This window comes from Balaenoptera acutorostrata, chromosome 16, assembly GCF_949987535.1.
Source record: "Balaenoptera acutorostrata chromosome 16, mBalAcu1.1, whole genome shotgun sequence".
In the NCBI taxonomy this organism is placed as follows: domain Eukaryota; kingdom Metazoa; phylum Chordata; class Mammalia; order Artiodactyla; family Balaenopteridae; genus Balaenoptera; species Balaenoptera acutorostrata.
This window is the reverse complement of record NC_080079.1, coordinates 8,440,251-8,466,466: the sequence shown is the minus strand read 5'-3', so window position 1 is coordinate 8,466,466 and position 26,216 is coordinate 8,440,251. Positions and strand designations below refer to the sequence as shown.

Below are 26,216 nucleotides of genomic sequence, written 5' to 3'. Positions count from 1 at the left end.
CTAGAAATTTCATTTCGGAAACTGTTTGGGAACATAATAAACTAGATCCCACCAACCACAAAAACAGCAGCCTGAGTCTCTTAAGACATACGAGGTTTCTCCTGGGCTGTCACAGCCGTGCAGACAATTCCTCCACCCCACTCCTCAGCCAGCAATAATCCAGTGATATCTGGGCCCCAGGCCAGACCCCTTTCATCACATCCTACTGCACAGAAATTACTGAGGGTAAAAGAGCCAAACTTTGACTTCCCAGAGTGGAGGTCAATTTGATAAGCAAAAGAAAAATGACTTTCCTGTGGAAAACACATTTTTCCCTTCTGCCTCAGTTTTTTATAACATTAATTGTTAAGCAATATAGACAAGCCTTCCTGAGCGTCTTCCTTTCAAATTTTTTAAATATTGGAACTAAGCACCAATGTACTAATCTTTTAGAACATTCCACCAGCTGAAGCATTTGGAATCCTTGTTTTCATATTGTGAAATCTTTTTGGACTCAGGATCCAGATAGATCCCAAGAAGGTTCTCAGTTTCTAGTCCAAATCAATACTGTCTAGTAAAGTTTGTTTAGAAAAGCAGCTGGCTCTATTCATTCTGAATTGTCTGACTAGTTCGAAAATGATTCTTAGGTGCTTGGAAGCCAACCCTCTGCTGAACTTTCTCCCTTCTCTCACCTGTCCACCAGTTTTGTGTGACTACCTGCCGGGAGCCAGGATCTATCCAACAACATGCTCCTTCTCAGGAGGTTACGGACTTGAGCCCACGCCTGCAGATTAAGATGCGTTAAGCATGCCTTTTGAAAGGCACCTCAGCAACAGCTCAGGCCCTTTGCACTGGAAAATGATCCTCACCCAAAATAGCAAACTGTTTCCAACATTCAAATCATTTCCAAATGACTTGCATCTGCAGTTCCTTTGCCATCTGCTTTTCTGCTGATCACGCCCCGCAGTGACCCAGCGAGGCAGTCAGCAGAGGCGAGGGGTGGCAGAGGTGAGGGGTGTACCCCGCCTGGGCGGAAGTGATGAATTTAGGAAGCCTCTCAGTCAAAAGAATCACACAAACAATAAGAGAGGGGTGGAAAGAAAAATCCAAACAAGTCCTCCAAAGAAAAGGGGAGAGAGAAAAAAGGAAATGCAAACCAAGTAATAATTTCTCAAACTTAAAAAAAACCAAATATGGACAAATTCAACACTTATGTTTGAAGGGTAATTAATTATGTGGCTCAGCCCTGTCTTCTGAACTGCAGACCTACATCATATCCTTCTGCCTATCTGACCTCTCCACTTACCGTCTCAGCGATGTCTCTAATTGAACACGCCCAAACCAACTGATTTATTTCATCCACTCTGTACCCCAACCTGGGAGCCCCTGCCTCAGAAAAAGTACTGCCATTCAGCCAGGGCAACAAAATCCCAGAGTCCTCCTTGGCCCCGCTTTCCCTCTCTCCCCTACAATGAAACCATCACCAAGTTCTGTCAATTGTACCTTCCACATCCTTCTAGAATCTCTCCACTCCCTGAATCTTCACTCCCACCATCCAGCCCATTCTCTCTGGCCAGGACTATTGCTGTTGCCTCCCACTGGTCTTCTGAAATTTAAACTGCCCTCCAATCTATCATGCAGTCAGAGGTTTACTTTTCTAATGAAATATTAATATGTCACCTCCTGCTTAAAATATCAGTTATGTTAGTATTAAGACCAAATTCCTCATCATGTTCTATAAGACCCTTGCTTACCTCCTGTTTTCCATGCTCTTTCTTTCAATTCCTGATACTGATTATACCCTCTCTTGCTTCAGGGCCTTTGCACATACTGTTCCATTTGTCCGGACTCCTCCTGTTCTCTGTCTGCCTCTAAAGCAGCGGGTCCCCAACCTTTTTGGCACCAGGGACTGGTTTCGTGGAAGACAATTTTTCCACGGATCGAGGAGGGGGATGGTTTTGGGATGATTCAAGCACATTACATTTATTGTGCACTTTACTTTTCTTATTATTACATTGTAATATATAATGAAATAATTATACAACTCACCATAATGCAGAATCAGTGGGAGCCCTGAGCTTGTTTTCACTTGCCACTCACTGATAGGGTTTTGATATGAGTTTGCAAGCAGTTGATTTATTATGGTCTCTGTACGGTCAAACGTCTCTGCTAATGATGATCTGTATTTGCAGCCGCTTCCCAGCGCTAGCGTCACCACCTCAGCTCCACCTCGGATCATCAGGTGTTAGATTCTCATAAGGAGCGTGCAACCTAGATCCCTCGCATGCGCAGTTCACAGCAGGGTTCGCGCTCCTATGAGAATCTAATGCCGCAGCTGATCTGACAGGAGGCGGAGCTCAGGCGGTATTGCGAGAGATGGAGAGCAGCTGTCGCTATAGATGAGGCTTCGCTTGCTCACCAGCTGCTCACCTCCTGCTGTGCCGCCCGGTTCCTAACAGGCCACGGACTGGTACCGGTCCGTGGCCGGGGGGTTGGGGACCCCTGCTCTAAACTATTCAGACCTCAAACTTAATCAGATAAGCCTATCCTAATCCTCCAATCTAGCCAATTTCTTTCCTTATATGTTCGTTTCTTTCATATTTTAATTCTGTTTGTAATGTTATACTCCCTTCTAGAATTATCTTTATCCCCCACTGGATTATAAGCATCTCATAGATGGAGGAAGATGAGACTGTGGTACTTTGGAGGATGCAAAAGGAAGCTGATATCCTGGAGGAGAGTAAGGGACAGGGCAGCAGAACTGTGATTCCATGGGCTCTGCAGGCCATTCGATAGAGACAGAACTTCCTCTGCCAGGCAGTAGGGAGCTGGCCCCTTTGCTGTCCACCTACCATGGTTAAAAGTACTTTAGGACTAATTAGAAAGCTTTCTCTACTACCAACACTTCCGTCTTAATAGAATGCTTGGAAATCAGAGACTAAGTGTTTCCTGTTTACTATATGAAACTGACTCGCCTTTTTACCACATTTGACTCTTTAAAGAGACAGCAGAGCGTCCTCTTGCCGCGAGTTTATGAATAAACAAACTTTGTTCATTTTGTCTCAGGCTAAGTTTTGTCTTTGACAATTCATATTATTGCCCATAATTATGATTTTTTCATTCTCATTGCTTTCTGGTATTCCACTCTGAGAATGGTCAATTTATTGGGCTGGCCAAAAAGTTCGTTCGAGTTTTTCCATAACATCTTTTGCCAACCCAGTATTTGTCCATTTTATTGCTAACGAGCATCTGAGTAGTTTCCAGTTTAGACTATTATGAATAGTGGTAGTTCTATGGAAATTCTATGTATGTATCTTTTGGTGAATTTACATAGAATTCTGCTTGGTGTGTAATTAGGAATAGAATTGCTGGATCACAGGGTCCTAGGATATACATACATTCATCTGCAGTAGTTTTCCAAATTAACTGTGTCTATTTACACTTATACCAGCAGTGTATGAGAGTTCCAGTTGCTCCATATTCTTGTCAACACTTGGTATTATCTTTCTTTTTCATTTTAGCCATTCTGATGGGTATGTCCTATTATCTCACTGTACTTTTTATTTTAATTTACTGGATGACTAATGAAGTTCAACATCTTATATGTTTATTGGGCATTTGAATATCATCTTTTGATGAAATGCTTATTCAAGTTTTTCCCTTTTTATCAATTAAGTTGTCTGTCATATTGATTTGTAAGAGTTCTTCATACATTCTAGATACAAGGTTTTTTGCTAAATATATGGATTGCTAATATTTTCTCCAGTTTGTCTTATACTTTGTAGTATTTTTTGATGAAGAGAATTTCTTAAACTTTATATAGTCCAATTACTTATTTTTTTCTTTACAGTTTGCAGTATTTGTGCCCTTTTCAATACATTTTTGCTTACTCCAAGATCATAAAGATATTTTCTCATGCTTTCTTCTAAAAGCTTTATTGCTTTACCTTTCACATTTAGATCTGCAAGCTACTTGAAGTTGATTATTGGACAGTGTGAGGTAAGGGTCAAGATACATTGTTTTCTATATGGGCTTTCAATTGATCCATAACCATTTATATGATTACTTTCCTATTGCACATCAACGACACCATTGCTGTAAATCACGTGACTGTACATGTGTGAGTATGTTTGGGGATGCTATATTCTGTTCCATTGTTCCTTACCTTATGCTAAACCCACTCTGTCTTGAATTCTGTAACTTTATAATAGGTCTTTGTATCTGGTAGTGTACATTTTCCCATCTTGTTTTTGCTTTTCACAATTTCCTTGACTGTTCTTGGCCCTTTGCATTCCTATATAAATTTTAGAATCTGATTGTCAATTTCCAAAACAAAGCCTTTTGGATTTTAATTGAGATGGCATTGAATCTATAGGTCAGTTTTAAAGGAATTAACATTTTCAATATTAAATCTTCCAATCCTTAAACATGGTGTATCCCTCTATTTATTTAGGTCTTATTGTACTTATCTTTTCTTAGATTTATTCCTAGTTGATGTTGATTATTTTATAAATATTTTAAGTTTTATTTTCTCCTTTTTTTGTTGCTGGTATGTAGAAATATAAATGCTTTTTGTATGTTGACTGTGTATCCAACCACTTTGCTAATTCATTAATAATTCTAAGAGTTTGGGATTCCTTTGGATGTTGTTAAGGACATGATATGTCATCTGAGAACAATGATAGTTCTGTTTATTTCCAATTGTTAGAGATTTATTTTTTTTCTTGCCTTATTTATTATACTGCCTAAGATCTCCAGTTCAATGCTGAAAGAAATGCTAATAATAGACATCTTTGTCTCATTCCTGAGATTGAAGGAAAGGTTTAAGTATTTCACCATTGAGTATTTCACCACATTTCCAGTAGGGGTTTTTTTCCTTTGTTTATGTGTTAGTTTGTTTTTATTGTAACCAAGTATGAGTTCATTCTTTCTCACATAACAAGAGAATCTGGATGTTTGCAGCTGCTAGCACTTATGCAGTTGGTTGACTGTTCCAGAGTCAACATCAGTAGACATTCATTTTTCATACTCATTGTCTCCAAGTTCTAAGAAGACATCCTTAGCCGTTCAGTTATCATACTTGTCTTGGAGGTCTAGGAATACATTAAGATATATTCATTTTTCATACTTCTTATCTTCGGGTTGTAAGATGGCTGCTGCAGCTCCATATCATGTTATGTTCAGAAAATACTGAATAGAGTCTTTCAGCTTCTATCAAACTACTTTCTAACGTTATAACAGGAGAATATGTAATTCCTGCTGTTTGCACTATTTTTTTTTTCACATTATAAAAAACTTTTAGTTCTCAAAATGAGTCAGTACATACAAGCTTTGGAGTCACAGCAGGAGCTCCAAGCAGATTCTGTAGTGAGCCCCAGTGCCCCTCATTGCAAGGAACTTGGCTATACTCCACCATGGGCTTTTCGTAGATATTTTTCTTCAGATTAAGAAAGTTCCTCTTTATTGCTAGTTTAAAGGGATCTTTTTTCCTTTAAACACAAATGGCTATAGAATTTTCCCAAATGCCTTTTATGCATCTATCAGAGTGATCATATTATTTTTCTCTTTAGTTCTGTTTATGTGGTGAATTATAGCAATTGGTTACAACTGTGGCTAAACCACACTTACATTCCTGGAATAAATCCCACTTGGTGGTGATGGATTGCTGGATCCATATATTGCTGGATTCAATTTGGCAATACGTTGCTTAGGATTTTTTGTATCTATGCTCAAGAAAGAAATTTTTTCATAAATTTGCTTTTTGTAATTCCTAATTAGATTTTGATATCAAAGTTATGTCAAACTTATAGGTGGGAAATGCTTCCCTTTTTCCATTTTCTGGATTTTTTAAAGTGCTATACCTTTCTCAAATGTTTGGAAGAACTCAAACAATCTGAAACTGGAAGTTTTCTTTGTGGGACAATATTTAATAATGAATTGACATTTTTAGTAGATATCGGACCACTCTGATATTCTATTTCTTCTTCTGTCAGTTTTAGTAACTTGTGTCTTTTGAAGAATTATTGCATTTCAGCTATTTTCAATATTATTGGCACAAACATGTTCTTAGTATCATTTTATTGTCTTTTTAGTGTCTGTAAGATTTTTAACAATGCTCCCTTTTCCAATTTTGGCATTGGTAGTTGATTTTTCTTCTCTTTCCCTGATCAGCCATGAGTTTATTCATTTTATTAATCTTTTCAAAGAATCAACTTTTGGCCTTGTTTACTCTCTCTATTATTTGTTTCCTATTAGGAACCATATGAAACTACCGTTTTTATAGATCAAAATGATTGAATATCAGCAACTTCCTAAGGCTCAAAGTAATATTTTATTAATTTCTACTCTTATCTTCATTATCTTTTTCTTGGTAATTCTTTAGGTCTGATTTGCTGTTCTTTTTGTACAATTTATTGAGATCACTGATATTCAGTCTTTCTGCATTTCTAATATGTGCATTTAAGGTTATAAAGTCCCTTTCAGCACTGCTTTAGCCACATGCTATAATTTTGATATGTCATACCTTCATTATCATTCACTTCAAAATATGAATTCCAGTTGTGATTTCTTCATTGATCATGAACTATTTAGGAGTATAATTTTAAATTTCCAGGTACTAGGGATTTTCCAGTTATCTATTTACTACTGATTTCTACTTTAATTCCATTGTGGACAGAGAACATACTTTAAATCATGTCAATCCTTTGGCATTTGTTGAGGTTTCCTTTATGACTCAGCATATAGTCAACTCTAACATTCCATGTGCACTTAAATTAATTGCAGTTCTGTGATTGTTGTATGCAATGTTCCACACATATAATTTTGAACAAATGTATTAACTGTGTTGTTCAGATCTTCTGCATCCATAACGATTTTTCGTCTGCTTATTCTATCAGTTATAGAAAGAAGTATGTAAAAAGAATGCCAATCTGCCTGTGAATTTGTCTGTTTCTCCTAGTTCTTGCAATGTTTTCTATATATATTCTGAAGCTATGTTGTTGAGTACATACAAATTTGAGACTGTGATATATTGTTGGTAGACTGATTCTTTTATGATTATGAAATATCCCTTTTTATTTCTATCAATGCCTCTTGCCTTAAAGTCAGTTTTGTCTGATAGTAGGATAGCTAAACTTGCTTTGTTTTGGTTAAGATTTATATATTTCCTCCCATCCTTTTACATTTAACTTCTGACTGCTTAAATTTAAACTGTGTCTCTCATAAATAGCACATAGTTCATTTTTCCATGTTTTTTCTTAGGTGCAGTATGATAATATTATTCTTCTATTGGATAATATAGTTCATTTAAATGTAATTAGTTCTATATTTGGATTTATATTTACCATCTTACTATTTGTTTTCTATTTGACCCACCTATTTCACGTTCCTTTTTTCTACTTTGTGAATTTTTATTTTATGATCAAATATTCTTATTATTCTATTTTCTCTTTATTAACTTACTAGTTATACATTCACACTATTCTTTTCATAATTATCCTAAAGATTACCTATGTATCCTTGAATTACTAGTCTTATTCAAATTTTAATTTCTACCACTTCCATGATAATACTAGAACTGTACAATAATTTAAGTCCATTTATCCCTCTATCTTTTACATGATTTTGGAATTTATTTTTAATTCTATAAATAAATTTTCTAAGACATTACTACTATTGTTTTGTATGGTTGATAATTATAAACCTACTTATTTAACCTTTCTGATATTTTTCATTTATTTTTACATTTTCATATTTCCATCTGAGATCATTTTCTTTCTGCTTGAAGAACTCCCTTTGTTATTTCTTTCAAAGCAGATACGTTAGCAATAATTTTTTTCAGTTTTTAGTGTCTGAATAGGCTTCATTTCACCTTCATTTTTGAATCATATTTTTTCTGGGAATTCTAGGTTGACATTTATTTTCTTTCAGTACTTTAAAAGTTAGATTTTATTAGCTTCTGAAGCATGTTTTATTTACACACACACACACACACACACACACACACACACACATTTTGAAACTATTGTTGTGACATTTAGTAAATAAATGTACAATAAGAGTATGAGTAGAGAAATGAGTGCTAACCACTTTAGCTCAAATCCAGCATTGTTGTTTACTAACTACATGTACTTGACAAGCTGCCTAACCTTTCTGGAAATAATGATACCTACAAGGAGGTTATATATTAATTTATAAATTGAGAGATGTTATTGTATATTGGTTACAACCTCAGGCTTTGAGGTCAAGAAGCCCAAACTAAACTCCTAGTTCTTCCACTTACCAGCATGAGAGTCATGTGACCTCTGGGCTCCAGCTGTAAGACAATAACTGTAAGGTAACAACTCTATGTCTTTGCACAGTGATCAGGGAGTGAATGAGGTAATGCATGCAGAGTCTGAGCATAGCACCTGGAACATAATAATTGCTCCATAAATCTGAGCTCTTAATAAGAATAATATATCATAATTAATATACTGTCAAATGCTATACCAACATCTAGGATTACCAGTTGAACTATAAACATAATTCTCATGCTCCCTTCAGACACTTCCAGAGAGCGACTGATATTCAGGCTTAACCCTTTGTGCCCCAGTAATAAAAATCTGTCACAGCTACAAAGAAATAAATAATTACTTTTTATTTAAATTTAGGAAGGTTGATAATCCAGGGTGATAGAAGAGATATCTGCCAATCAGTAATGCTGGGGTAGGACTGAATTGTCTGAAAGTTCTACCTGCATGAAAAGATGAAGGCAACATGGAATGTGTGAAGTCCTGTTCCTAACCCTGCAGCTATTACATTGCAAATACCATGCCAGCCTCTGAGACTACAAAGATAAATTATACATGATCTATTTACTCAAGATTGTTACAGGTTAATGAGGGAAACAGGGAAGTAAACTAGAAATTTCAAGAGAATATGATTAAGTGCTGTGATGAGGCACGTGCATGAAGTTGTGAGAGGGCAGAGAAAGGGTGTGCAGCCGAGGGGAATGAAGGAGGTTGGGGGCAGGTTAGTGAATGCAACACACTCCTTATCTAACATAAAAGCTGCATATTTTATTCTTTTGTGACTGACACATCCATTGTTATTAGAGAGCCAGCTTCAAAAATTGGAGCTATAATGCCCATGCTTCCTTGTCTCCTAATCCTTGGAGAAGGCTTGAAATTCACAGCACTTTGTGGCTTGTTTCCAGTTCCCTCAGAGAGATTTTCCACATCACAAAACCACCTTGACATTTAATTCTCTGCGACTGGAGATTTCAACTCAAAGCAATGCAGCCCAAGTAAAGACGTGCTTGTGTCAAAGACACCCTGACTGCAGAAAGGCCGAGAGGCTCTGCTGACTCTCCTCTGGGCTCCAGCCACCTCCCTCACTTAAAACAAAAACAAAAATAAAAAACAATCCCCCCTCCCCCAAAATTCTATCCTGGTATGAGATTACGCTTCCCACCAATCCAGCCTTCCTTCAGATCAGGAAAACAGAGGAGGTGGGCTACAAAGAAAAAAACTGGAACACATTCAGATATTTTACTACCTGATGTTAATTTGGTTAAAATAAAAACCAAGAATGTCCACCATCAACGAAATGGTAGACTAAATGCTCACACAGCCTTCTGCTTCAGTACAACGAGATCCTGGTTACATTAGAACAAATGAATGTTTTAAAACACCAGTGGGCTTGCAAGCAAGTAAAGGAAATCTCCAAGGAAAAAAAAAGATCTGTGAACTGAAAAAAACATGAACAGGGAGCAAAGAAAAAGGGCAGAGTCGCCCTAGGGAAAAATGCACATAACAGTGCTGGTATCAAAACACTACGCCTGGGGACAACAAAAGGTAGGGAAACTGATTCAGGGACTTTTTCTTGGACCCTCAAAGGGGGCTAAAATGACTTCAGAAGAGCAGCATCCATCCAGCTCCCAAAAGAAGCACACATGAATCCCCTCTAAAGAAAAGAGCCTTCAATTTAGGTTCTCAGAGGTTTCACTAAGTTCGATCACATAGGTGCTCACAATTTTTAAAAAATCATTAAACACACAAGAAAACATTCTCCATGGGAAAGAAGGAGAAGAAACAAAAAGCAACAAATTTAGATCCTGCAGAATTTAACTGACTACAAAGAAAACTGAAAAGAAACTAGAAAAATTATTAGACTTGATAAGAGAGTTCAGCAAGATGACTGGACATAAGGCTACTATACAAAAATTAATCACAGTTCTATACATAAGCAGCCAAAAATAAGATACTTAGAAATAAAATGAACAAAAGATGTGCAGGACATTTATGGAGAACACTTTATTGAAAGACATTTCAAAAGACATAAATAAGTGGAGCTCTATATACCATGTTTATGGATAGAAAAATATGTCAATTCTCAATAAAAATCCCAATAGCATATTAAAGAAACTTGAAAAACTGATACTAAAATGTATAGGAAAGAAAATAATAAGACACTTTTTAAGAAGAAGAAACAGGGGGCAAGGGGGAGTTGCCCTATCAAGATATTAGGACTTATTTATAGCCTCAGTAATTAAGACACTGTGATATTGATGGATGAATAGACAAATTGTAAATGGAACAAAATTCAGAGCCCAGAAGCAGACTCATGTACATATATAAACTTGATAGAGATGTCTTACATATCAATGGGAACTAAATAAACTATTACAAGGTATGTCCAAAGGCAATTGGATATTAATATAAAAAGAAGTTGAAATTAGACCCTACATTTCACATCTTTTACAAAAATCATAGCCAAATGGATTAACTACTTAAATGTGAGAAGTAAAACTTGAAATTTAAAAAAAATTAATGAACATATGGGAGAATTAGTTTGTAACCATGGGGTATGAAAAGATTTTATATATGACACAATCATTCTAATCATAAAAGACAAATAAATTGAACTGCACTAAAAATAAAAACTTTTGCTTTTCAAAAGACACCATAAAGAAACCAGTAGGAGAAACCTTAAGCTGGGAGAATATATTCTGAGCACATTTAACTAACAAAAGGATTAATATTCAGAATATATTTTTTAAATTCTATAAATCAATGAGACAAAGGAGAAAAACACAACATAAACATGGAGAAACATGACAGGTATTTTACAGTAAAGGTAACACAAACGGCAAGTAAACATGGGAAAGGAAGTTCAACCTTATTAGTGATTAGGGAAAAGCAAGTTAGGACTACAATGAAAGATACTGCTTTATATTGAAAAGACACTCTTTATATTGAAAATTTAGGAGAATGGCAATACCAAATGTTGGTGAGGATGTGGAACAACAAGAACTCTAAAACACTCCTGGAGGAGAGGCTACTTGGACAACCACTCTGGAAGATGACTTGTCATTATTCCACTAAACTCAACATTTATATACCTTCCGACTCAGCCATTCTGCTCCAAGTACATACCATGGAGATCCCCTTGTACATGTGCTCCAAGAGACATATACAAGAATGTTAATAGCAGCATTACTTTTAAGACCAAAAAAAGTATAATAAAATAAAGTAACAAAAAATTGAAAAGGGGTCAATTCAATCTCCATAAGGCATATTCCCAAGGTTAAATGGCAGTACAAATTAATGAACTACAATTACGGGCACACAAACAATCCTTCGAAGCATAATGCTGAGTGGAAAACAAGTTTAAAAAGCTACATAAAGTGAAAAATCTTTTTTATAAAGCTCAAAAAAAAAAGATAATTTCTTGCATATGTTATACATACATGATAAGATTGTTTTTAAAAGGCAAGGGAATAATAAACCCTTAATAAGGAGAATGGTTTCACTTTTGGGAGGAAGCAAATAGGTGGGATCCAGAAAGAGCACATAAATAGTTTCAACAGTATTGGCAATGTTCCAGCTCTTCAGGTGTGTAGTGGGTTGCTGAGTGTTGGTTTTATTATAATGCTTAATACCTTAAGTGCATGTTACATCAATGGTTTTGTAACCATCAAACATTACGCGGGGCTTCCCTGGTGGCGCAGTGGTTGAGAATCCGCCTGCCAATGCAGGGGACACGGGTTCAAGCCCTGGTCTGGGAAGATCCCACATGCCGCGGAGCAACTAGGCCCGTGAGCCACAACTACTGAGCCTGCGCGTCTGGATCCTGTGCTCCGCAACAAAAGAGGCTGCGATAATGAGAGGCCTGCGCACCGCGATGAAGAGTGGTCCCCACTTGCCACAACTAGAGAAAGCCCTCACACAGAAACGAAGACCCAACACAGCCATAAATAAATAAATTAATTAATTTAAAAAAAAAAACATTACGCAATGAGAAAGATAAAATATTTATTTGAATATTGTGGAACAGGCTTCTGCACAGGAAAATGTCCCAGTCATCTCCTGGGACAGGATGTATGTGAAGATGCTACATTCATCCTTAAAGACATATTTTAAGAAAAAAACATAAAATCTTTGCCCTGGTAACTTCTTCTAAATACACAATAATTTTTTCTTTGAAAGAGCAACTATACTAACATTTCCTAATAATAATTCATATGGCCTTCAGTTTACGAAATGCTTCCACACGCATGATCTTACTTTATCTCAGAAGAACAAGTCAAGTTTCTCATTAAGGATGTGGCTGTGAGCTGGGCTGGTAGGAGGAAAGGGTCAGATTACTTTTCATTCCTGTTTCTCCATCCTGGATGCTCCAGTCTCCCATCCTTTGGTTTTCATCATACTCCTCTTTTCCCTTAGCTCTGGGTGCAGGATTTCAGTATCCCCAGAACAATCACCAACCTTTTTGGGAGTATTGAAACAAGTTCTCTGGAGCTGCACATGGGGACTAATAATTGTTCTCAGTCAAAAAATGCTTACAACTTAAACCTATAATCAGCACTTCTCAATCACTTGCAAATAATCTCAATTTCTACAAAACACAAACACGAGCTAATGTGTGGTCACAAAAACAATTTTCAGAACTTAAAAAAATTGAACATTAAAAACATAAACTAGGGCTTCCCTGGTGGCGCAGTGGTTGAGAGTCTGCCTGCTAGTGTGGGGGACGCGGGTTCGAGCCCTGGTCTGGGAGGATCCCACATGCCACGGAGCAACTAGGCCCGTGAGCCACAACTACTGAGCCTGCGCGTCTGGAGCCTGTGCTCCGCAACAAGAGAGGCCGCGGCGGTGAGAGGCCGGCGCACCGCGATGAAGAGTGGCCCCCACTCGCCGCAACTAGAGAAAGCCCTCGCACAGAAACGAACACCCGACACAGCCATAAATAAATAAATAAATAAATAAAGATGGAAAAAAAATAACATAAACTAAACATGAAATCTAGATCTTAATCAACTTTTCTAATGAATATTATGTAACAACAGTTGTTTTCAACAAGTAGAGATGAGAATCTCAAATATTTGAAGGTGTGTGCCAAAAATGGTAATTATATCTGTCTGGACACATTGTTTTGCGTGTTCAGCCTATTATTTTCAGCAGTTATCTTTCCATCTAGATCCTTCTACATGATTACCTTTGGAGCAGATATTTTAGGCAGCATGACCCTGCACCTTGGCCATGGCTGAACGGCCTAAAGGTGGGCGCCAGGCCAATCACAGTACCTTGATGATGTGCCCACAGTTGATTTGCCTACACTTGATACTTGACCCAAGATAAGCCAATACATTCTTCCCTGGGATTTTGTATTCGAGACCAAGTGACACTTGCAATTGTAAGTTGTAAACCTTGAGTGTTGATGGCAGTCCCATTCCCCATCACGTGGCTGGAGAAGCAGAGGCCAGTCTAGAGGCCAGAAGCGGAGCAGAGCGAGCCTGAAGCACAAAGGAGCTCTGAGGGGACCTAGACAGTCCCAGGAGCGCTACAGCCCCAGGTTCCGGCGGAGGAGCCCAACTCCACCTCCACTCCTGCTCTTCGGCTCCCTGACACACCCAGTGTGCCTCAAGGCAGACTTGGGTAATTTCCACCCAAGGAAGTCCTATTCAAAAACTGCTAAGTTTTTGCTAAGTCTGAGTGAGGCAGAGAGTATGAGCCTAGGCTGGGAAGTTGGCGATTACTGTTCTTCAGGAACAAAGCAGTTAAAGTGTTACCAGCTGTGTTTCTGTGACCCAGGCCACAGGTCCAGTGAAGCTAGGACAACATAGCAAAGATAAGATATTGGAGTGGGTTGGCTACATCTTGCAGCTTCAATAATGTATTCATTACATTAAGAAGAGACAATGTTCAGTCCAGACTGATTCACTTGGAAACAGGTAAGGAACAGACAGTCCAGGGCACGTGTTGTTAGAAAGTCCTACCGGCCCCACCAACCAATCTGAGTCTGCTGAGGGCCAGATAACCAAGTGCGCAGCCAGATGGCATTAGCCAAATTTCCCACTGCAGCTTGAGGAAAGCTTGTGGATTAGAAAACAGAGATCACTACCATGACAATGGGGATATTTGAGAAGAGCCAAAAGAATCAGAGAAGCCTGGTCTCCCAAATCCTTCCCAACACCTTCACTGTGCTCCCGAGCAACACTGAATGCGGTCAGAGGGCAGATCAGCATTATCAGTATCCTCTAACAACTGCCATTTGTGAAGATTAAATGAGCTAATGTATACAATATATGCATCAACTCCGGTACTCAAGAACAGCAGCTGTACTAGAAATATGATACCATCCTCTTTCAAACCTCCTGATAAAAATAATAGGACCACACAAGGAATACGTAAGCACCAAACTGGAATAGATATGTATGGATGGTGGACTCTAAGTAAGAGGATATAAAGCCTTCTAAGTGGTCTGGAATTTTGGTTCCTGCCCAGAGCAGGCCATGTCTCTCCAGCCTGCAAAGCTCTGTGTTCTGGCCAGTACAAACATGCACACTCACATGCGCGCGCACACACACACGTCTAGTAGGACCAGGGTTACCATCTGAAACAAGGGATCAGTGCTCACTCTGGAATGTCTGCTCCCAAGTACCCCTGCTTTGGGCTTTATACTCACTGGACTCCTGTTTTGACCTCTAGACTTTGAGAGCTAAAGGAGTTTCCTATGGCTGCTGTAATAAATTACCACACATTTACTGGCTTAAAAGAACACAAATTGGGGCCTCCCTGGTGGCGCAGTGGTTGGGAGTCTGCCTGCTAGTGCGGGGGACGCGGGTTCGAGCCCTGGTCTGGGAGGATCCCACATGCCGCGGAGCGGCTGGGCCCGTGAGCCACAACTACTGAGCCTGCGTGTCTGGAGCCTGTGCTCCGCAACAAGAGAGGCCACGATAGTGAGAGGCCCGCGCACCGCGATGAAGAGTGGCCCCCGCTTGCTGCAACTAGAGAAAGCCCTCGCACAGAAACGAAGACCCAACACAGCCAAAAATAAATAAATTAAAAAAAAAAAAAAAAAAAAGAACACAAATTTATTATTGTACAGTTCTATAAAATAGAAGTCTCATAGGTCTAAGGTCAAGGTGTCAGCAGGGCTAGTTCCCTTCTGGAGGCTCTAGGGAAGGATCTGTTTCCTTGCCTGTTTCAGCTTCTAGAGGCCTCCCACATTCCTTGGCCGATGGTCCCCTTTCTCCAATGTTGAAGCCAGTGGTGTTGCATCTCTCTACCCAGTCTTCAGTAGTCACGGCTCCTCTGACCACAGCTGGAAAAGGTTCTCCCTTCTTAACCCATATGATTAGATTAGGTCCACCTAAATAGTCCAGAAACCTCTCTCCATCTCAAAGTCCTTGACTTAATCACATCTGCAAAGTCTCTTCCACCACGTAAGGTAAGAGATTCATAGGTTCTGGGATCAGAATGTGGACATCATGGAGGGGGGGGACACCTGCCCACCACAAGGACCCCACTCAGACTCTAGCTCCACTCTTAAACCCACTCCAGCCCCTTCCTCTCCTTCCCTAGGCTTGTGGGTCCAGACATGTCCTACCACCTCAGTCCCAACAGGATAAAACAATGGTTGGTTAATTCCATTCAATGAATGGGAAGCTTAGAGCTTAGCCAAAAACCACAGCCACAGAAATCTAAGTCACCCTGCCCATCTCAACACACCAGTCTCTCTCCCAAAGTGGAACTAGAATTCAAATCAACACTGAGGAAATTCCTTCCCATCTGACAAATCAATGTTTAATGTCACGGTCCACTTACCACAGTGGAAGTTTCCTGGTGTTTCTCAAAACATTTGGTTCCTTCTACGCGATGTTAGAAGCCATGTGCCAGAAAGAGGCACAGTCTGTTTTTCACCCATCATGAGCCCAGCTGGCAAGAACAAGCAGGTCATCATATTGGCCACCGGAGACTTCTAGAAACACTTCCAATTCCAGCCCAAGACCCGATATGCTCTCCTGAGCACTCCCCCAACCACGTGGGTAGACTCCCACGTGGAACACCAACAGGCCCTGAGCAGTGCTACCAACTGTATTTGACTGGGAAGAGACCCCCAAGTCTGCACGTACAACAACAGTTCTCAGCTGGGGGTGATTTTGCCCCCCGGGGACATTTGGCAAGGTCTGAGACATTCCTGATTATTATGACTGGGGGACGGGGGTTAAGTGGAGTGCTACCATGGGGGGCACCTAATGCTTAGAGGCCAGGATGCCACTAACAGCCTAAAATGCACAGGACAACTCCCAGAGCTAAGTCATCCAGCCCAAAATGCCCAAAGTGCTGAGGCTGAGAAACCCCAGTCTAAACAAGTCAAAAACAAGATGGTAATTCTCCATTTGATTTGTTCAAACTATTTTGAGATAAATGCTATTGGCAATTTATTATCAAGGAAACTGAAAAGGGGGTTTTCAGGGGTTCATGACATTTTAAATACCGGGATGGATACTGGCTAATACACACTTCCTCAACATTCTCCTGTTTATTCACCTAAATAACAAGAAGGACTCAGAAACAGGTACATGACCAGCCAAACTGGTGGCTGAGTGAGGTCACAGAAAGTGGCTTAGCTGTCTGACGGACACATGCAGTAAATAGCTGAACAGTGAACAGAGACTGGTTTTCTCCCTAGTGTTCTGGAAAACCCCTAAATAAGGTTACACTGGGACTTCGCTTATTAAAACTTGTCTTTATAGATGGTGTCAACCTTAGCTCACGCCGTGTTCATCCTAGCATAGCTGCCACCCGTGTTCACTCGAGCAACACGCACGTGTCAGACCAGGAAGAGGGAGGGTGCCAGGCACTGGGCTGGAGTGAATCTCAAAGCAAACCCTGCACTCGCCTCAGGGAACTTACGGTCTACTGAGGAAGACAGAAATTGCATAATTAATTGTACAGTTACTTATTAAACTGCAACTGTGATATGGTTCAGAGGAGAAATACAGAGAGCTTATAAATGGAGGGGGGTGCTGACTTAGTCTAGGGCTGGATGGGGAAAGTGTTCCTGGAGGGTGGTGTCTGAGCTGAAATGTGAAGGATGAAAAGGAAGTAACAGGGTGAAGAGTGGTTAGCATTGTATTAAAAATTAATACAAGAGATTCAACATGCAAATAATAATAATTTCAAAAAAGTTGGCAGGAGACAATGAAGGAAGAATAAGAATAAGAATAAGAATAAGGATAAAAAGAAGAATAAGAATTTCCCAGAACTGAAAAATATGAGTTCCCTTATTTCAAGGTCACATCAAGTGCCAGCTACAACAAGGTGCCCCATTGGGCAGTTTTTAGCACAAGGGATATAGAAATAACCCTAAAACTTTATTGAGGAAAAATAATTCAAAAGTTTGTAAGTATGAATATACTCAGATCTTTATACTGTAAAACTGAAGATAAAGAGGCAACGGAAAAATGTTTCCGAATTATAAGGGATAATCATCTTTTCAGGGATGATGAAATGTTATAAATTGATTGTTGTGATGATACCACAACTCTGTGAATATATTAAACACAATGAATTATACACTTTCAATGAGTGAATTGTATGTTATGGGAATTATATCTCAATAAAGCTGTTAAAAATTCTTAGGGAAAATTGTTTCCAAACTACCAATCAAGGGTGAGGTCAACAAAAAATGCATTTTCAGGCATACAAGGAATCCAAAATTCTACCTCCCGAGCTCCATTTCCAGAAGGCATGTACCACGAAAATAAACAGAAAAACAGAGGAACCTGGGATCTAAGAAATACAGAATACAGCTCAGGAGAGATAGGAAGAGAATTCCAATGGGCATGACAAGAGCAATGTAATAGGCTTGAAAAACCTACAAATTCAGATGCCAGCAGAAGCCAGATGGCTCCGGGAGGGATCTCTCCAGGAAGAAAATGAAAGAGTGAATTGTTCATATTATGGACACATTCAGAGGAGATTTTCAGGTCTATCAGACAGCTTCGGAATGAATTAGTGAGAAGTACCTAGAAAACCACGGAAACCATTAAAAAGAAGTGATTATTAGCTCCAGTAAAAGCAAAAAAGTTCCACAGGAAAGGAAAGGTAATTATAGCATACCATGTGACCCAGCTATAAATAATAGTTCAACGATGATCTTGATGCAAAAATTAAACACCGATTTAGCTAAAATTGATAATATAACTCCTTTGGGAGGATGGGAGGAGACACACACACACACACAGAAAGAGACACAGACAAAGAGAATGTGTGTGTGTGTGTGTGTGTGTGTGTGTGTGTGTGTGTTAGAGGTAGGTCAGAAAGAGATTTAAATTCTCCCCTTTCATAGTAGAAAGTCAACAGATAAATAATTTAAAAGAATCAAGAAAGAGTACTAAAGCATTTTGTTCAGAAACACAGGGTTTAAGAAAAATAAAACAGAAGAAACAGCTGAAGGGCTTGCAGTAGTTACCTTGGGACACAAGGAAACAGGACCAAGGGGTATGGGGACACGGGCTACTATTTTTAATTGTAAGTAGTGCTATTTGACTTTTTAAACTACACACATGATTTGTTAATTACAAAATACCCCCCCCCCCATTTCTCTCTTTCTCCTTTCTGCTTCACTCCTCTGGCACTTTCTCAATTTTTCCACCCAGTTCAGGGTCACTTTCTTCCAACACATGCAATTCCAACGAATTGAGGCGAATTTACATCTTGGTTATAAACAGAAAGCAGGATTAAAAAGCAGAGTTTCTTTTTTCTTTTTCTTTTAAGAGTTCGCATTTTACTATGTTACTTTGGAGAGAAAGTCAGTGGAATTTTACGTGAGCAAAATTGGAAAGCATTTTGCTTTTTACTTCCCGTCGCCCGCCTTGTGTTCTAAATGTATTGCCAACTGACTACTCTGTTGGCCACACTAATGTTATTTCTCAGGTAGACTTTAAAGAAAAATCGGAGATCAGAAGGTTATTTAAAAAGAAGAAAAATAACAACTTCTTTGAGACTTAGCAAAGATTTTAACTTTTAAAAATGCTTAGAAATACCATGGGTTCAACATTCCCTCAACCTGGATGGGAGCTGGCGAAGAATGAAAAGTCTCCCCCCAAGAACAGAGGTCTTGGTGGAAAATAGGAAGCAGTCCACCAGGCATGAAAGATGGTATCAAGGAAGCAAAACCCACACCAGGAGAGCTGAACGTTCTCAATCTCAGCTGGAGCAGACAATTCCTGGTGCAGGATGGCATCTTGGAAATGCATGGAAGAACTGGGCTCGAAGACTCACCTAGCCACGTACTAACCTCTGGCCTTTGCAGTTCTTTGCAAGAGTAAGTGGTTAGATGCTAACTGCCAAGGATGCTGTAAGGAACACAGTTAACACATACGATGCACGTACTACTGAAGCAGCTCAATGCGTGGCAGATGTTTTCATCATGACTGTTTTGGAAGGAAAGGTGACATCTTCTAGCACTGAATGACATGAGGCAGCAAGGACTCAGGTCCTTGCTGACTGCCATTCGCCTGACCTAGTGGAAGGGGAGGGGCCAATGCAGAAGAACTCGCACCCAGAGGAATCATGTCTTTGCCTGTTTGAAAGCCTACTTTGCTCCCAAATCAAAACTACCATGCATGGTTTGGAAATTTCTGCTGAGATGGTTGGACACCTACCAGATATCCCAGGAAGACCAGAAGCTTCTGGGTAGAGGATGACGACGGGAAAACTTCAACTTCCGGACCTATGTTGTGCCTTAACCACAATTGAGAAGGGATTTCATAATGTGGACAATCCACTGGCTAGACTTCATGGAGGTCTCTCACATCATGTGTTCTACACAGATATTCAATGTGTATAGATATAAAGGAAAGAATCAATCTGAATAAAAAGAAATTAATGAACTCAAAAACAGAAAAATAGCAGAACTAATAAATAATGCCAAGGAATGCCTGCTCTTTAAAAAAAAGAGGGAAAGAAATGATAGACAAACCACTGGGTAACATAATGAAGAGAAAGAGGAAATTCACAAATACTTAAAAATAATAAGGAGAAAATAATCACCAATAAGAAGAAATTAAAAGAATCTGTAAGACAATTTTGTTGAATCAAATACAAATATTTTTGAAAACACAAATTTTCTAGGACAATAGAATTCATCAAAACTGATGGAAGAGACAGAAAATCTAAACAGCCTGAGTACCACAGCAGAAAGAGGGCCAGTCATCAAAGAGCTCCCTACCATGTGTTTGTTGGCCATATATACACAACTATATATAAAATAGATAACCAATAAGAACCTACTGTATAGCACAGGGAACTCTACTCAGTGCTCCGTGGTGACCTAAATGGGAAGGAAATCTAAAAAAGAGGGGATATATGTAAACATATAACTGATTCACTTTGCTGTACAGAAGAAACTAACACAACATTGTAAAGCAACTATACTCCAATAAAAATTAATTTAAAAAAAAAGAGCTCCCCTGAAACCACATGCCTGTATGTATTCAAAGCATAGAAAATTTTATACCAAAAAGCAACAGAGATTGCTCACAGAAAGGACACTTTAGCCTAATGTCACATCTGAATATTGATGCAAAAATCCTAAATAAAATATTAGTGGGGCTTCCCTGGTGGCACAGTGGTTGAGAATCTGCCTGCCGATGCAGGGGACACGGGTTCGAGCCCTGGTCTGAGAAGATCCCACATGCCGCGGAGCAACTAGGCCCGTGAGCCACAACTACTGAGCCTGCACGTCTGGAGCCTGTGCTCCGCAACAAGAGAGGCTGCGACAGTGAGAGGCCCGCGCACCGCAATGAAGAGTGGCCCCCGCTTGCCGCAACTAGAGAAAGCCCTCACACAGAAACGAAGACCCAACACAGCCAAAAAACAAACAAACAAACAAAAAACAAAAATATTAGCGAACAATACCATTCACAATTGCTCAAAAGAGATGAAATTCTTAAGTATAAATCTAACAAAACCTGTACAGAACTTGTATGCTAAAAATTATAAAACACTGATAAAAGAGACTGAAGAAGATCTAAATAAATGGGAAAACATTGTGTTTGTGGATTGGAAGACTCGACATGGTAAAGTTATCAGTTCTCCCCAAGCTGATACAAAGTTTAATACGATTCTTATTAAATCTCAGTAAGACTCTGTCACAGATATAAACAAGGTGATTCTAAAATTAATATAGAAAGGCAAAGGAACTAGAATAGTTAAGACAATTTTGAAAAAGAGTAATATGGGAGAAATCCATTTACCCAGTTTCAAGACAGTATATAGCTATAGTAATCAAGACTGTATGGGATTGGCAGGGGGACAGACACATAGATCTATGGAAGAGAATGGAGAACCCAGAATTAAATCCATACAAATACGGTCAACCAATATTTAGCAAAGGTGCAAAACCAGTTCCATGGTGGAAGGACGTCTTTTCAACAAATGGTACTGAAACAATTACTATAGATCTATAGGCAGTTATATATCATTAGGTTTAAAAGATATGTCATTAAACCTCACTAAACCTAACACTTTATATAAAAATTAACTCAAAATGGATCATAGATCTAAAACATAAAACTATAAAACTTTAGAAGTTAATAACGGAGAAAATCTTTGGGATCCAGAGCTTAGTAAAGTGTTCTTAGAAATGACACCAAAAGCACAATCCATAAAGGAAAAAAATCAATAAACTGGACTTGATTGTAATTACAAACTTTTTCTCTGAGAAGCCAGTGTGAAAGCCAATATTAAGAGTATAACAGATAAGTTATAGACTGGGAGAAAATATTTGCAAACCACATATCTGACAAAGGGCATATCTAGAACTGATAAAGAACTCTCAACACTCAAAAGTAAAAACACAAACAAGGCAATTAGAATATAGACAAAAGACACAAATAGACATTTCACTAAAGAGGACATACAGGGGACTTCCCTGGTGGCTCAGTGGTTAAAAATCTGCCTGCCAATGTAGGGACACGGGTTCAAGCCCTGGTCCGGGAAGAGTCCACATGCCGCGGAGCAACTAAGCCCGTGCGCCACAACTACTGAGCCTGCGCTCTGGAGCCCCGTGTGCTGCAACTACTGAGCCCGTGTGCCACAACTACTGAAGCCCGCGTGCCTAGAGCCCATGCTCCGCAACAAGAGAAGCCACTGCAATGAGAAGCCCGTGCACTGCAACGAAGAGTAGCCCCCGCTCACCACAACTAGAGAAAGCCCACATGCAGCAACGAAGACCCAAGGCAGCCATAAATAAATAAATTTATAAAAAATAAAAATAAAAAAAAGAAGACATGCAGATGGCAAATATGTACATGAAAATATGTGTAGCATCATCAGCTATTAGACAAATACAAATAAAGACCATGATGAGACATCACTACACACCTATTAGAACAGCTAAAATAAAAAATGACAAGACCAAATACTAGAAAGGATGCAGAGCAACTGGATCACATACGTTGCTTGTGGGAATGTAAAATAACACAGCCACTCTGGAAAATACTTTCTTACAAAACTAAGCATGCAATTAACACAGAAAATTACTGAGGAAAAAAACCCCCATTTTTTTAAAAACAAAAACCAGTACAAAAAGTTAAAAGGGATAGCGGAACAAATGGAAAAGCCAACCCCATGTTCTTATACAGAGGAAGACACTCTGATCTTAGGGATGCCAGTCCTCCTGTGGTTAACTAAGGCATTCCCCTCTAACATATCACCCGAAATTCTTTTTGGGGCTAATTTGGACTTACTGAAAAATTCATATGAAAAAAGAATATGGCAAGAATAGCGAGGAATATTCTGAAAAGATTAATAATAAGGAGGAAGAACTAGATCTAAGAAATAGTAAAACAGTACAGTACCTGCTGTAATAACTATACAGCAGTTTGGTACTGGCATATAAAGACAGCAGTGAGACGGAATGAAAAGTCCAGAAGTAAACCCCATAGAAGACAGGAATTTAGAGTATCTTGTTGGGGGCACTTTAGTTGGTGTCTTAGTCCCTAAATTAGGCTGCTGTAACAAAACACCACAAACTAGGTAGTAATAAACAACAGAAATTTATTTCTCACAGTTCTGGAAGCTGGAAGTCCAAGATCAGGGCGCCAGCACGGTCGGATGAGGGCCCTCTTCTGGGTCACAGACCTTTTGTTGTGTCCTCACATGGTGGAAGGGGCTAGGGAGCATTGTGGGGTCTCTCATAAGAGCACTAATCCCAACCATGAGGGTTCCACCCTCATGACCTAGTCATCTCCCAAATGCTCCACCTGTAAATACCATCACATCAGGCATTAGAATTTAACATGTAAATTTCGGGAGGACACAGACATTCAGACCACAGCAGTTGGAGATAATATGGAAAATAAATAATGTTGGGAAATCCTAATGACCATTTGAGGGTAAAAGGAGTTTGATCTATTACATATACCCTACATCGAAATACATTCCATATGGTTTAAAATGTCAATGTAAAATTTGAAATCATAAAAATACTGGAAGAAAATATGGGGAAAATTACTTATACCTTCAGAAGGGACAAGGTCTTTCTAAGCATGATATAAACCTTAGGAGACTGATTATGGTAACCATATAAAAATTCAAAATTTTTGTACATCAAAAGGTCCTCTAAGCAAAGTGATAAGAAAGAGAATAATTGGGAAAAGCATGAGTAGCTCAAATCACAGTCAAAGAACTCATTTCGACTGGATGTACGGTAAGATCTGACAGTGCCCACTGGGGGTCTCTCACACTGGAGTTTCACGGCAATTAGTCTCGCTTGTCAGATTCTTCTCTCCCTCCACCTCGCAAGAGATAGAATCTCCTCAAATCCTCAAAAACAACCACCATCAGCCTCAGCACATATCATCTGATGCAGCAAACGAGCATTCATCAGCTAAAAAGTCGCCAATAACCCACAACCTCTGTTGTGAACAGCCCTGGGTGTTGTCCACTTTCTCATACAAGTTGGGAAAGCACTATTAAATCCCTTTTCAGCCAGAGGAACAAGAGTCCAACAATCTCTCCTAGTTTTTATGCCAATTTTCTGTTGGAAGCTGGCAGCTTTCTCTTCCGGTCCATCACCTCCTCGACAGAGCTCAGCAGCCTCAAATCCTGGCTGGGGCTGAGTGATAACTCTGGGCAAGACCACTACTCCACAGAGTCTAACTTTTGTGGCTTCTAGAAACATTTGGGGGAAAAAAAGGTTTATCTTTGCCCTACAATAAGCATGGGCATGCCCGACAATAAGCATGGCCATGCCTGACACTCAAGAATGTTGAGTGATACTGACTCTGGTTCTCTCCCTCTCTCCCACCTCTGTCTGCTGGAACCCCAATCACACGGTTAAATGGTTCTGCCACATTCTCAGTGCAGACAAATCTTAGACACTGAAAAACCAACCCACTGATTTATTGGATTTTTCACTTTGGACTGGTTACCATGGCTATTTGAGAATTCAGACCATAGGAGGGAATGTTATAAACTTAGAAATATTGTCTATTTTCCATTACCTCCAGTACAAATTGTCTACCAGGGAAAGAGGGGGGAAATGCCACTTTGGGGGCCAAGTCCAATAAATCTGGGTAAAGGGGGAGGTAGTTCCTAGTTAAGAAGCCCCACTGCAGAGAACTAAAAGAAAAAAAAAAAAAGTATTTAAAGTCCTCCAAATCTGAAAGAGACGCTTGAAAGAGCAGGAAGAAAGGAACCAAAGAAATGGCTCACAGGAATCCTAAAGAATGCAGAGGAGAGAATTGGCCCTGCTTCTGTTCGGTTATGTTGTGCGTGCAGCATGACGGTCCACAGCTGGATGTCTCCACCGGGGGCTTGCACCAGAGGGGGGAGGGGGGGCTTGCACCAGAGGGGGGAGGGGGGGCTTGCACCAGAGGGGGGAGGGGGGGCTTGCACCAGAGGGGGGAGGGGGGGCTTCCAAGGCATGTGAGGGCTTTTGTGGGCTGTGGGTACTTTTGCCTCTATTAGTTTTCTATAGCTGCTGTAAAATTACTGCAAACTGAGTGGTTTAAACAGCACAAATTTATTAGCTTATGATTCTGGAGGTCAGAAGTCCTGAGATCAAGGTGTCAGCAGGGCTGTGTTTCTTCTGGAAACCCTAGGGGAGAATCTGTATCCCTGCCTTTTCCAGCTTCCGGAGGCGCCCACATTCCCAGCTTGTGGCCCCTTTCTCCATCTTCAAAGCCAGCAACAGCGGGGTTCTTCTCACACTGCCAGCTCTCTGGTTCTCTCTTCTCCTCCCTTCTCCACTTTTAAGGACCCTTGTGAGTACATTGGGCCCACCCGGATAATCCAGGGTCATCTTTCTGTTTGAAGATCAGCTCATTAGCAACCTTAATTCCATCTGCAACCTTGAGCCCCCTTTGTTACAAAACCTAACATATTCACAGGTCCTTGGGACTAGGACCTCAACATGAAGAAGAGGCCCCTTCCTCCATTAAAAATTAAATTGGTTTTAATCATATTTTATGACTGCATTGGTATAAAGATGAATATATTAACGTTATATATTTTCCTCGACCTAAAAGTTCATTTACTTTTTCCAGATTATAAAAGAAGTTCGACACTTTCTTGGGCTCCTAAAGGTCACAAGGCCCCAGGCATCGTGCCTGTTGTGTCTGACAGGTAGGTCAGCCCGGGGGCAGCCATGCAATGTCCCTGAGGAAGTGCTCAGATGAAGTACAAACGAGCCCACTCACGGGGCTTGAGGCCTGGTGAAGACCGAGAGTGGTAGTGGGAGAAGGAGGGTGCAGAGAGGAGAAGCATTTTCACAAGCTCTCCAAGCCTCAGTTTCCTCATCCACACAATGGGGACAAGAAAGGGACCTTGCAGGCAGAGTCACTGAGACACCACATGAGGTAACACAGAACCTCAGCAGCTTGAGTCTAGGCGTTTCATTTAAAGGAATTTCCTGCTGACCAAAAGTATCCAACAAAATACAGATGTGTCACAGGA

At 39.8% G+C, this 26,216-nt stretch overlaps 1 protein-coding gene across 2 annotated transcripts in view; it reads right to left on the bottom strand.

The window, feature by feature from the left end:
* CPXM2 (carboxypeptidase X, M14 family member 2) overlaps positions 1–26,216 on the bottom strand; it is a 128,554-nt gene that overhangs the window by 39,282 nt on the left and 63,056 nt on the right. The window lies entirely within an intron of this gene.